Source organism: Lepidothrix coronata, unplaced genomic scaffold (genome assembly GCF_001604755.1).
Source record: "Lepidothrix coronata isolate B3197 unplaced genomic scaffold, Lepidothrix_coronata-1.0 Scaffold53, whole genome shotgun sequence".
NCBI lineage: Eukaryota > Metazoa > Chordata > Aves > Passeriformes > Pipridae > Lepidothrix > Lepidothrix coronata.
In genome coordinates, this window is record NW_016690233.1 from 4,362,299 (window position 1) to 4,377,138 (window position 14,840).

A 14,840-nucleotide genomic window follows, 5' to 3' on the forward strand; every position below is an offset into this window, starting at 1 on the left:
TTTTCAGCAGCTGCAGTAAAAGACAATATCTCTCCCTACAAAACGTACCTCATTTGTGCCATATCACTACTGTATTGTTCACCTTCATCGGAAATCCTGCAAATCATAGTCAGGATGAACAGGCTCCAGTACAGCATCACTGATGTTTCCAATACTCTCTCTCACCAGTAGGCTGAGGGTGGGCAAAGTCCTGAGAGGGGACAGCTGACCTCAGCTGACTAAAGGGGCAATTCCATACAATATGATGTCTGCTCAACAATAAAGTAAACAGAAAGGAGGAGGAAGGTGTGGGGGAGGGAGAGTGTGGGCAGGTGTGGTAGTTTAGTCTAGGCCTTCCTCGGTGACCAGTTTATAACCAAGGAAGTACCCAGATTTATCCTGTATTCCCTATGATTTTTACCTAAGCCACGGTATAAGAAGAAGGGAGGAAAGGCCTTCGCCCTTCTTTCCTTCTGGCGGCTTTGGAGGTGCAGGTTTCCCTGCTGTTGAGTCTGTCGTGTTGGGGAGCGAGGCCTGGTAAGGCCTTGCCGACCCTGGGAGGTGGAGGTTGCCAGCAGTCTTTCCAGCACAACTTTCTGTTGTCCCAAGGAGAGTAGTAAGACATTCTTTTGCTAATTCTTTTAGTTGCTAGATCTTGGGCTATTGATCGTGTATATTTTATTTTGGTTTTGTTCCTTTTTTTCCTTCTCCCTCCCCTTTCCCTTTCCCTTTTCCTTCTGAAATTGTATATATATTTAATTGTATATAACTGTAATATAAGTGTAAATATATTTATATATATTACTTTAGCTATCTCTCGTTTTGGTTCTCTTGGGTTTTTTTCTTTTCCCTTGGTTCAGGAGGCAGGGGCAGTTTTTGTGGCGAGGTTTGGAGACTTGGCAGGGAGCCAGCTTCAAACCATATCAGCAGGGCATTCGTAGTTATGGTGCCCGGCTTCCCGAGCAACCACTATGCACACTAAAATTGCTTCCTGGGAAGTGACCAGGCATTGCCTGCTGATGGGAAGTAGAGAACGAAATCTTTTGTTTTCCTTTCCCTTCACGTATGCAACCTTTGTTTTTGCTTTTTTAACTGCCTTATCTTGATCCCTGGTTGTTTTTTTTTCCTGCTGAGTGATAGAGAGACTTGGTGGGCAACTGGTGTCCAGCCAAGGCCAACCCACTACACAGAAATTTTAAACATTTTCCACTGACTGCTATCAACCCTATTTCTTTTGTCCCTTCTTAACTCCATCCATATCCCTTTGCACTTTCTAACTTCCCATTGTCTAGTAGATGACATTTACATGTAGTAATGTAGAACAATGAAATAGAAATGTAGAAGGAAGCTTTGGCAGCTACTGTTTGAGTTTTCTTCAATATCATTAATATTTTGTGTAGGAATAGCAAAAGAACTTCACATTTTGCTTTCCAATTCAGCTCAGATATTTTTCAATCCATTTTTACTCATATAAAAGAAACTTGAAAGATTTTGAACACAGAATCAAAATGCCTTCTTTTTGTGTTGAACACAAGATCTGTCCAAACTACAGCTGTTTTCCCAAAAATCATGTAACAAAGAGCACACTCTAGAGAGGAAAATGAGAAAAGGAAAAAAAACCCAACTAATTTAGAAGAAGTTTTCTTCATATTTTAACTTGTCTATAATATCTTCTCTTACCTTTATGAAACATTTTGAAATAAGAAATTCAACACACTCAAAAAACCAATAAAGCTGCAATAAGAAATGTGTATCAATTTACCTACTTTGTTTTTATGCTATTAATCACCACAGCATCTAAAAGCAACAAAATTAACACCTATTGAGTACAACACATTCAATTTCTCATGTCTCTAAAGACACAGACTTCTGTGAATAGATCTCTTTCAGGATTTTTGTAGGTATATGTGACGAGCCTTGTTTTTAAATATCCACTCTGCAACTGATGTACCTCAATGGTTATGTTTTAGGCTCTAGTTTAGAAACTGATGATGGATGGAATTTCTTGCAGGAGTTTGTCCTAGATAATATTTTGCAAAAATACATAAAATTTTTGTGTCTTTCTTCTGAGGCTCCTAAGCTACTCTCCAATGTTGAATGACTCTCCGTTATTATATATTAGATAGATATGTAGATGTAATAGCTATCGCATTCTTGACCAGAGAAAATGTGATTTTCCTAGCAAAACATATTAAGTCAATGTCAAAATTGGTCTTAGAAAACTAGAATGGTTGCACTGTGCTCCAAAGGATTATTATAGCTCCTATAGAAGTCCTCTTATTTAGGTAGAGAGCTTCAAGGTCAGATAGTGTGTATGCAAAATACAGCAAAGACCTATTTAGTTATTGGGGCAGATGAGAAATTATGTACCAGCTTTGTGTATACGAGAGTGAAAGAATTGCATACTATGTGTACAGATGCACTGTTAAGCACATTGGTTGAAACTATAATTTTTTTGTGTTCAGACAAGGAAGAACTTTGTCTGAACTCCATGTGCAGAGACAATTACATGAAAAGGATCGTTTCAATATGACAGTTATAGAAATTAATTCCTTGATGCTATTACTAGTTATTTGATAATGATAACTAAGTGCATATAATTTTCTCAGAGCTTTATAACTGTTTGATTTTTTACAATTATTATTTTATTATTAAGAATTTCACATTAGTAATATAAATGTACCACAATTAAAGGCAGCAACAGCAGACTGAAAGTTCCCAAAATCAGGAAGATTGCCATCTACAGATTACATACCTGCAGAGATGTTGCAAGGATCAGAGCTAGGGAATTATTAAAATCTTTTATCAATATGCAGAAGTGAATCTCAAATAAGTGTTGATAAAATGTGTGGATGGCAAAAAGAATAGGTAAGAATATTTTACTGTGTTCTGTGATTTTGTAAGCAAAGAAGTAAGACATAATATCTTGGAGAGGGATTTACCTATGGATACAAAGATAATGAAAATTATAGGAGAATTTTGGACACTAAGCAACTCTTAGCAGAAAAAAAACAAACAAACAAAAATAATCAGGAAGCTAAACTTTACAAATTAACATAGCCAATAGACACACTTTTTAACTGTCAGACACTTGAACAAATGATTAATCATTGCAAAAAAAGGGACCAGTTGGTGCTCTGCTTTTTCATGATGAACTGAAAACACAATTTAGAGAAACGAAGTTTCAGGACTTTAGGAATCTTAGGAATGTAAAACAAACATGGAAGGGTTCAGAAGCTGATCAGATAAACTAATGCTCCTTCTGGTCAAACTGCTGAAAATAAAAAATAAAAAATATCTGTAAATTATATACTCATTTGTTTGATGTACAGTCGCCCAGATTCTGACCTGAATGACACTATGCAAATCAAGTGTTTAGGTAAAGAGTAAATTACAATGTGGTTTTATCCGGATTTAATACAACAGGTTTTTATTCAAGTTTCAAACTACTAGACATGTTAAAATAGCAAATATAACATCCTTTAATCTAAATTTTACTTTCAGAAAAGACTACAAAGCCCTTTGCACAGACCAAGGAAGATCTCCAGAGCCCAGGTGAATTTCAGTTCTTCTCCATCTTAATTTTCTATCATTTGCCTTGGGCCAAAGAAGAATATATTGTCAAAGACTTATATTTTTTTAGTTATATAAACTACCAAAATCACCAGGTTAACATAAATAAATATGTATCTCAATGTGCTAATAATTTAAAAGTGTTACACATAAGCGTGTGACAAAAATTACTTATGTGTCCTATAGGTAAGTACAAGAGAACTAGATTGGCTTCATCTGACTGACATATTTTAAGGCAGTAATCCAAAACACTTTTCTACTGTTCAGTGGCACTGGCTAGAAGACAAAAGATTGCATTGCACAGATGGGTAGAATATGAGTTCATGGGAAATCAGAGGAGAATAAAACCTCTCTCAATAATTAAGGATCACTTCAAATCTACAGTTTCTTTTAATTCCCTTCCCAAACAACGCTGCTTGTCACTAACACAAATCTGAGCAGAGAGAGGTGAGACAGGCTGAATGGGGACCTAACTCAGCACTTTGCTACCAGTTGCAAAATTAACTTTAGTATATCATCAGAAGCAGGAGTTACCTCTGGTTCATAGTTACCTCTGGTTCCACCCCTGAGCTAAAGATCTAGCAGGTCCATGAGGACTAAGTGACACCACTACAGAGAGAGCGAGAGTGCTGAGTACAAACCGATACAAACCCTTCCGCAGCCCTCAGTACTCTGGCATTGTTCCCACTGTCACAGCTCATGCCAAGAAAAGTTTTTAGCTAATAGTGGCCCTGGAAAGCACATATGCTGAGTGACTTCTGCACTACCAGCTCCTAAACTAGTCTGTGCAGCTGTGTTTCTCATAACCTTCACTTTTCTAGGAGAATCATATTAGGCTGGAGAGTGATTCAAGAAGGTTCCAATAACCTAATTTTTAGATTCCCATGCAGAAACTGTCACTCAGTCCAGATGTTAGAGAAATCAAACAAACAAAAAAATTTAATTCAAAAAACTTTAATTCAAAAGAATTGATGAACAAAATACAAAAAAAAATATGGCCAAGAAGGTTCAAAGGCTTCCTAGAATTGTATATAAAAAAAGATAATAAATATATATACTTATTCCCTTAGTTATATCAAGATGAAATCCATCAGGTATTTCTTTCCAGCATTCAGCAAAGAAGTTTGAGATGCTTATTAGCCTACATAGTGAAGGTCTTCGTTATGTTGTTTCACGTCTCACATCTGCAATCGTATTTTGTAAAAGAAAATAAAGGAAGTATGTTGGATTTCATACTTCCCCTACAGCTTAAGGTCTGTTTAGGGGTCCACTACTGTTTAAACTCTCTCCTCCTTTTTCTTTCTTTCTAGCACTGACTAATTCTTAAGGAGGCAGATTCAATCTTCTTCCCCTGAACTTCACCTCTTTGGAGTGAAACTGCTAGTGTTATTTAAGTTCAGTTGTTTCCTCTGCTTGACTAAACTACTAATATCTTGTTAAATTACTTAGATAAAGGCAGAAGGTGCATTTCACAATGCAGACCTGAGAGGATATTGACTTGACTTCAATTTTCCATTACAAGCTAACTTTTAAGTCCCAAATCCCTGCAGAATATTCAAGAGCCAGGAGTCAACTCTGTGCAAGGGAACTGTAGGTTTGAACAAGAAGCAGCTTAGCAAGTTTCTGGCAGTGCTTCTCATGGAACTGCCAAACTCATTTGCAAGAAAATTAAAAAGGCCAAAATACTGAGCTCACCTGGGAAGAATATGAATGAGCGCCTTGAACTTGTGTCTGGAAGAGACTTCTTCAATACTAATGAGGATAGGCAGGGAGGGAGCAGAGACTTCTGTTTTCCAGTAAATCTCAAGTTCATAAAGAACTGATAGGATGATAAGACAAAGTCATCAACAAAATCTTGAAGCATACTGAGTAATGAAGGTATGTCCAGTGGTGATTTACAACTATTAATTGCACTGTGACATACAGTAGAGAAACTTCTAGAGTATCGTTTACAATACTTACGGCCTGCGTTCCAAATGCTGAATTCTGACTGAAGCAGATGCTGAGTGAATACTTTATGCAATATGGAGTTCATCTTGTGATCAAAGAGCTAGAGAATGGACTTGTAAAAATTGACAAAACTAAAAGAGACCCTGAGACTTCAAAATACACTAGAAGACAGGGACTGAAAAGATGGAGAATGGAGAGTAACCTCATGCAAAGATGAAATGTACAGAGAGTTTTCTTAGAAATTCAGCAGAAAATGAAATTTGAATTAATTTTCTGTAGAAATTTAAAGAAAATATCTCAATAGCAAAGAAAAATTTAGGAGGCATGTTCCAATTGCAGTTCTGGGAGAAAAAAAAATCTTGTTTTGAGATGGATCTTGATACATTTATTGCTATACGATACAACTGTGTGAAAGCATCAGAGTGGATGAAGTGGCTCAGGATGTTCCTGCAGCTGAAAATTCTCAAGCAATAAAAAGATTCATTACTTTTAACATATATATCTTGTCTAAAAATTCAATATGAGTATCAGTCTTTAAAATGGGGAGGGGCAGTTAGTTCATAGATGTTGCCCATAGATTGCAAAGTATCCACAAAAGATAGCAGCGTAACAAGGCTTTACCTTCCTTTCACATCCTCCAAGGTGTCGCCTCACAGATGTAACCACTAAGTCTATAATTTAGGCACCTCTTGTTCTCAAAATGGTCATAAATAGGACACCTATGCTATGGCTAGTAGCAGGACTTAGGAAGGTATCTAAAAGCTTCTACTAGTTTATCTACAATGAGCTTCTAAGAGCTCAGGGTCAAGGCATTAACCTACAGACCCGGACACAGGATTTTCAAGTGCTATTTCACCTGATTATGTAGATGTGCTCTGAAGATGCCTAAAGTCCAGTACTTGCCAGACTACAGCAAAGGAAGAAGGGAATAGGATGCTGAAGGAATGGACAGCATAAGCATGTGTCCCTACACGAATAAAGACTATGTAGGAAATGAGACACCTGATTTTGAAAGTCAAAACTGTGATCTAAGCACCAGGTTCTCTCCTTTCCAAAATGGGAAAATTAATTACAGAATCACAGAATATGCTGAGTTGGAAGGGACCCACAAGGATCATCAAGTCCAAGTCTTGGCCCTGCAGAGGACCATCCCCAAGAGTCATACCATGTGCCTGAGAGAATTAAATTCATAATGCCATGCTGGTTTAAAACATCAATTTAAGATAATATTTAATCTATTTTTCCCTATTCTAAGCCAAAAATCCATGCTTTATCACTGAGTATTGTTTGAACTCACTGCCTCTGACTATTGGTATTTTTAGTGAAGACTAGGACAAAACCCAAACACCGAACATTGAGCTGTTCTTGGCATCACTTGTTGATACCTTTCAAACAGCTGAGAAACAAATAAAAATGTCTCTCTCTTCCTACAAGAAGGCATAGAATTATATTACTTATTTTTAGTTTCCCTTGCAAGTTACTTCACAGCCTGTGCTTTGGCCTTTGTAATTTTGTCACTAGAAATTCACACTTCTTTTCCCTGTGTTTGAAGTCAGCTCATGAGTTAGCCAAGTTGGCCCCTTACTGTCCTTGTTTTCCTTACTCTCTGTTGGGATAATTTGCATTGTCATCATATCATTTTCTTAAAGAAACTGCCAGGTCTCTTCATTTCTTTTCCCTTAAACCTACATCCTTGGAGACTGCTTTTATCATTTCTCTGAGAGTGCACAAGGAATATGTACATTGAACATGTACATTGAAGCAACAGCTTCACAACTTAACAAGAAGCTGCTAGTAACAGATAATGTAAGAGAAGCATATTGCTCATAGCAACCTGGGGATGCCTAAGGGAAGAGTAAGTGAGAGAAAAAAGGGAAATCTCAGCAGGCATAAGTGCTATATATAGGTACTCCAATCCTATATATCACATGCTGTACATGTATTAAAGATGGCATGCCAGAATGCTCTTTCCTGTTGTGTGGCAGACATCTCACACCCAAGTTCTCACACTTCCAAGGATCGTACACACTATCTTTACAATAGGTTCATGCTGGCCAGACACACTGACTTTCAGCAGCAGTTGAAAGCTGACATACTCCCCTACTGAGTAGGTTTAAAATGGTGTGTATAAAGAAGGTTTAAAGCCCTACAGGTTGATCTGGACAGAGAGTTGGGAATTATTTATGTGTAGAATTGTGCACTTGCAAAAAGAATATAAATTACCCAAAATATTGAAAAGAAAAACTCTACCAATTTTATTCAGCTCAGCAGAATTACAATTTGGAATGGAAAAGAAAAAGCAATATTTTGTCCAGCACAGATAAGCCGCAAACCATATTTGAAAGAAAAAGAAGGAGCTCAGACCTTCTCTGCACAGCAACCACTTTTGATTTGTGACAAGATTTGCCACAGAAGTATGATCAATACAAATCTTTCATGACAAAGAATGAAAACCAGAGCTTATGCCTAGTGCCTACAATGTGATGAAGACAAAGTTGTTCCTCTCTCCTGCACTAGTTACTGGACCACCTTTAGGACATTATGCATCTACTTGTGTCATCTTCAGGTCCTATGTGGAACCTAGCCCAACACCCTGTTGAAATGCACAAACTGAACCTTAACAGTGCTCCAGATGTAAATGCTCATATTCTGCCCTTTCAGATCAACGAGACCATCATCTAATCACTGGAACATTTGCAACTTTTAAGCTCCATTACAAGTTTACTGTTTTGGTCTGCCCTCCCATCCATCATGGCTTTGTACCTGATAGTTTTTCAGGACAAGCAGGATTACCTGTTTACAGATCATCATCTGGGTGCCCATTATCTGCTCAAATGAGCCTGTTTCCAGAGTTTGACACTGTGCTCCTTTAAAGCCAATATTAGTGGCATTACCTCTCTTCTCATTGAATGGGCCTCACCTGCTAACAACTCCTGCTTTCACAATAGATATAGGACCAATTCACCACACATTAAGTAGGGGCAGTTACTTAAAAATTATTACATGAAGTCACAGGCTCAGCAGAGCACACTGGGGGATGTGTTTCTATTCTCCACACATTTTCTAGATCGGGCTTGTTTAACACAGTGCATCTGATGCCTGCATGAACAAAATGTTAATTTATACTGAGAGTAACTGTACACTTAGCTCTGTGCTCCTATTACTACAATTTTATTTTCAGGCAGCTTACTAACCTAATTGTAATTTATAGACCAAATGTTTCAACTTAACAAAAATAACATTTCTTTATTTTTCTCTGATAAAATATAAAGTTAATTTAGGCTTCTGAGTAATAAGGTACCTCCGATATTAGCATATTCCTAGTTCATTTACTTACATGTAGTATGCTTTTTAGACCTAAATTTTCTCCCGCTTGCTTTTCTAAAAAAATAAAAATCTCAGCACATAACTGCATTGTCTTCATGCTGCAAAATCAAAAATAATTTCTTTGCTTGAAATTTTACTGTAACTCTTTTGGGCTGGAAACTCAGAAATGACAAATTTAATTAAAGCTTTGCTTTAAAATACTTCTCAGAACTTATTGGTAGTGAGAAAGTACTTCCCCTACTGTCTGAGTGTTCTGACAGCTGTGCTTAGTGAAATCAGGTAGTTTTCTATTAACAGTGCAAAAATAAAGATTTCCACTTTTGTTGGAGGTGTAACAAACTAGTGAAAATAACACTGGGCATCAAAACAATTCTAAAGGAACATACAACCTAATAATTTAGTGTCACAAAAAAGGTATTTGTATTGTACTTATATTATTTCACTTTCTGTGGCACATATCCATTCTTTCTACAGTTTTTAAGTTCAGCATGATATATTTTCATACTGAGTATTTTTGATAAAGTAACTAACTGATCTTGGGGACAATGTAAAATAAGCTGAACCTACTTAAGCTGAAGCAATCCCTGAAAAATGCCACATGAAAAATTCCTAATCAATATGAATGGAGGGAATGAAAGCAGACACAAAAAGTAAAGAAGGTTGTGCAACAACGGTGCTGCAAAGCAGGCATTACTGAACATTAGGGCCATTTTACGAGATCTTTGGAGGCACAGGGAATGTTGCACTGCAATTGATGGAAGAGAAGTGTTCAGGCCAAGCAGGTGAATACAAAGTCTATTACAAATAGATATCGCATTAATTTTGGAGCAAACTGACTGATTTAGCAGAGCCATTTGTGTTCTCTACAAAATACCAGACTAACAACAACAGAAAAAAATACAAACTCCAGAGGAGAAGAATGTATTGCAAAGGACAATTTTGGAATAAGTCCCATTTGCTTGAATATTAAAATTTTTTAGCTTTAAGAAGAAGATTATGGAACAAGCCTCCTAAGAATTAGGGGAAGGAACATAAAAAGTATCCAAAAGCGACAGGGTAAATTTACATGTGGAGTCACCTTCTGTATATCCCCAATATAATAGAAAGCTACATCCAGTGACCAGTAAATAATTTCTTACTAATATCTAATCTAAATCTACTTACTTTCATCTTAAATCCATTCTCTCTGTCTAATCACTACAGGCCTTTACTAAAAGTCCTTCTCCAGATTTCTTGTAGGCCTCCTCTCTCGTAGGTGCTGGAAAGAGCTATAAGGTCTCCCCAAAGCCATCTCTTTTGCAGGCTGAACAGCACCAACTCTTTCAGCCTGTCTTCACAGGAGAGGTGTTCCAGACCATTGATCTTCTTAGCTGCCTCTTCTGGACATACTCCAACAGGTCCACATCTTTCTTGTGTTGTGGCCCCCAGAGCTGAATGCAGCACTCCAGGTGGGATCTCATAAGAGAAGAGTAAAGGGGGAGAATCCCCTCCCTTGATCTGCTGGTCACGCCTCTTTTGATGTAGCCCAGGATATGGCTGGCTTTTTCGGCTGCAAGAGCACATTGTCAAGGCATGTCAAGCTTCTCATGCACTAATATCCCCAAATCCTTCTCCCCAGGACTGCTCATCCTTCCAGCCTGCCAAGGTCCTTCTGAATGGCACCACAGCACTTTGGGGTATCAACCACTCCTCCCAGCTCTGTATCATCAGCAAACTTGCTGAAGAGGCATCTACCCCTTCCTACAAGTCATTAATGAATAAGTTAAACAAGGCTGGATCCAGTATCAACCCTTGAGAGACACCAATACTTTCAGGCCTCCAACTAGACCCTCTGTCACTGATCATAATCCTCCAAGCCCTGACGTTCAGCCAATTCTCAATCCACCTGACCATCCACTCATCCAGCCTGCACTTCCTGAAACTGTCTATGAGGATATCATGGTAGACTTCCCAGCATATTTCTCTCATTATTTCCCAGGATATTTCCTTTGTTATAAACTGATTTTAGCTTTGGGTTATTTTCTAATAATGAGGTTGGCCCAGAAATTTACTAAATTCATCATTCAATCTTATTATGCACAATACAATGCTAAAGTTTTTTGATTCACAGATGGCCTTGCTTCCTTTCAGCTGGTTCACTTTTGTATATAGATCAATAGGTACAGTATAAATTTCCTTACTTATTTTGTTAGATCTAGCTATAGACTTTGTCCATAAGCCTAGATGTATGAGAAAAATGGTCATTTTTCAAGTATTGCTGAGGGTTGTTTCAGAGTTTTTTGGGGAGAGGGGGAAATAATAATTGTAATTTTAAAAAATAGAATAGACATATTTTTACTCTTGTGATTTTTAGCTTTAGTTCTCCAGAACTAGAAGACATGCTAAGTATGGTAAAGGCAAACATTTGGGTTATTGAACCATGACTGTATTCAATTTTATTTTGACAAATAATTCAAATGTTCAACCCAGAACTATTCTTATATATCATCATTCACAAAAAATGAGATTGCTGCATCACAAAAAGGCCACTTTTTGAATGACTGCTTCAGGCCACTTAAATTCTTCATCCAGTGAACCAGAAGGCATTTATGTCTTTGTGATATAATTTCCTCAGGACTTCGTTGACATTTACAAGTTGTGAATTTCTGTCAGACATACCTGAGTTGCTTCATAAAAGATAGTCCAACTTATAGTTTTTAGTTTATCCTCAATGGACATGTAAGATTTCCTTTAAATTATAATCATTGTAACTTGAAGATTACAGTATAAACTTACTCAAAAAAGTTAGAAAATTATATTCAGAAAATGAGTTTCTCTTTTGAAATGAAAGGCAAAGGGCAAATTGAATAGAAAAAAATGTTTAGTCTGACTGCTAAAGTCAAAATATGAAAGGAAAGCAGTGGATGGAGACAAAGATAGGAGAGGTTAACAACTCTTATTTGTCATTTTTGGACCCCTTTGAATGAATAAATTTCTGCAGAGTCATGTCCTCCCTAAAATCTGAGAATAGTATGGAAGCAAAAAATCCACTAAACTTGAAAATATTGGAACAAATATCAAGTCTCAACAGTGAAGGGCTCTGGAAGGAGCACAGTCCTGATATTCTTTAGAAAGGATGAGAAGAAGTAATCTAAGAACACTTTTTCTTGTCCCTTGTGCCTTGGAGACCTTTTTTTTTTTTTTTCCTATGAACCCCTCCACATCTGGAAAAGACCCTCTTTACAGGATGGGGTAAAGGATATTTTTCATTTTACTCCTTAGTCCTTAGAATTAATCTGCCATAGACTTCTGTTTCTGAAGGAATTTTATCTCTTCTTAGGATATGAACAAAAAACAAATTTAATTTCCTTTCTTTAAAGAGTAATAGATGTTCAAATGAGGCCCTTATATAATTAGCCAGTGTAGGAGTAATAGTCATGAAGAAATTGGAATCAGATCTCTTGTGAAGGTGTAGTAGTTGATATGACATCTGGCTAAATCGGACACTGAGTTTCCAAATATCTTCCTGATCTTAGTTTCTCTGTCAATGCTTAGATTTTATCTGAATTCACATATAGCTCATTGATTCACTGTTAATGTCAGTTGTAGCTTTGCTAATCCTAGATTTCCAAATTTGCAGTTCCCTCCCTTGCAGCTGCCTTTTTCCTGGTCACTGAATCTCAAGTTCACTCAGAAGCTCTCAGTCCTGAAAGTGAACATGGATATGTTTTGCATCAGAAAAGGACAGTGGCAGAAAGAGGAATGACCTTTGGCCAATACAATTCTATAATCCCATTAATAAAAACCCAGAAGACAAGTAAAAGAAGAAGGGTGTGGCACTCATTTGCATGAATATGTTCTCAGCCATCTGAAAGAATTGTTTGCTTCCAGTTTTCACAGATGCATGCAAAACTACTATACACAAACCTTACACCACAAAAAAGCATAGAAAAATTATAAATATTCTGATCCTTCTCCATGTGCCAGGGCACCAGTGAGAGAGCAGCTCCACCTAACACGAAAAAAAATTAATAGAAGAAATGAAGTATGCATCACTGGTTCAAAACTTATCCAAAGTTCGGCAAAACAAGAAATTTTGCCCTTACTCAGACCAACAGGAAAGACAACTCCAAAGCCAAGTTGTGAGGCAACATTTGTTAGGCAAACATTTGTGAAGTATGCCTTGTTTGTACATACAGACTGGAGAATGAGATGCTGGAAAGCTGTGCCACAGAAAAGGACCTGCGGTCCTGGTAGATGTCAGTTGAGTATGGGTCAGCAGTGCCCTGGCAGCCAGGAAGGCCAACCGTGTCCTGAAGGGCATCAGGCAAAGCATCACCAGCCAGTCAAGGGAGGGGATTGTCCCACTCTGCTCTGCACTGGTGTGGCCTCACCTTGAATACTGTGTGCAGTTTTGGGTACCACAGTATAAGATATTTAGTTATCACAGAGTGTCCAAAGGAGGGCAACAAAGATGATCAAGGGCCTGGAGGGGAAGCCATATGAAGAGTGGCTGAGGTCAGTTGGTTTGTTCAGCCTGGAGAAGAGGAGACTGAGGGGACACTTCTTTGCAGTCTACAACTTTCTCTTGAGGGGAAGAGGCAGGGCAGGCACTGATCTCTTCTCGGTGTTAACCAGTGACAGGACCCAAGAGAATGGTCTGAAGTTGTGTCAGGGGAGGTTTAGGTTGGATATTAGAAAAAGGTTCTTCACTAGTGGTTGGGCACTGGAACAGGTTCCCCAGGGAAGTGGTCACAGCACCAAGCCTGACAGTGTTCAAGAAGAATTTGGACGATACTGTCAGGCACATAGTGTGACTCTTGGGGATGTCCTGTGCAGGGCTAAGAGTTAGACTCAATAATGCTTGTGGGCCCTTTCCAACTCAGCATATTCTGTGACTGTGATTCTGCAGATGTTTTCTGTTTAATACCATAAAGCCGCCTTCTCATCTCTCCTTGCTGCACAGAGGTGTTCAGAAAAAAAAAGGACTTTGTATGCAAATAAACAGGATGACACTAAAAATACCTGACTCATAAAACTAAATTTTTCTCTCTATAAATAGCCTAGAAAAGGCCCAGTTATTAGTTAAGTCCACAGATCAAATGGTAAGTAATGTTCCAGACACTGCCCCTGAGTGCTGAAATTTTCCATGCCTAAGGGCTGATTCAAGTTCAATATTTATGCAGAAAGTTCCACAATTTCCATTGTTTCCAAGGTAAAATACATTGCCTTTGACCAAGTTAAAAAACAAACAAACAAACAAACAAAAAAAAAACATCCTTTTCTCTGAGCAGTCTAGAATCTCTGTTTTAGTATAGCATCTGTTGTGAATTTTGTTCAATGTTGTGCTTGTTGTACATGTGAAGAGGAATTTTTGACCTGATAAAATGGGCTTGAGAATAAGGAAGGGAAAAATTATAATTTGTGTAAAAGGAAACTGAGAGCCAGAGGGTTGAGGGAAATCTTGGATTTCTTAGGTTTCTAAATTGGTGCTCAAAGGTCTGATTTGCAGAGACACTAATACTTCACAGCTGCATTGAGAAAGGTTGGGATCTGTTTTTGACCATAGTGGATACTATAGAGAGCTAAGTACTCTACTTGGGGGACGGGGACTGGGACAGAGGGAAACTAAACCACACTAAACCAAACAAAAAAACCAAACAAAAAAAACCAACCAACCAGCCAAAAACCCCCCAAAAACTCTCCACCAAAACCAACCAATCAACTAAATATTTCTGAAGTCCATGGATACCTCAGCAATGACTGCAGTAGCCAAGATGATGAAAGCATTAATATTATTGTATTCACAGAAGGATTTGAGGAACTTGATTTGAAGATTTGGCTGAAGCAGGATTCCTATGGGCAAAGGGGAAAGTTCATATATATAAAACCCATAGTGCAATCCTAATTCTGTAATTTTCTAGCTTTTAAGTTCTAGGCTTCATAGCCTTGAATATATTCTCTTCTGTTGTTGGGTTTTGTCTGCAATATATATAGAAAAAGACATAATGCACATTGTTTAACTAAAAGCA

General features: G+C 37.7%; 1 long non-coding RNA gene across 1 annotated transcript in view; it reads left to right on the forward strand.

The window, feature by feature from the left end:
• LOC108497890 overlaps nucleotides 1-14,840 on the forward strand; it is a 24,517-nt gene continuing 9,677 nt past the window's right edge. Inside the window, exons 1-2 of the long non-coding RNA XR_001874997.1 lie at nucleotides 1-595; nucleotides 3,484-3,534. This is a non-coding gene — a long non-coding RNA (uncharacterized LOC108497890). The remainder of the gene's footprint in view (nucleotides 596-3,483; nucleotides 3,535-14,840) is intronic.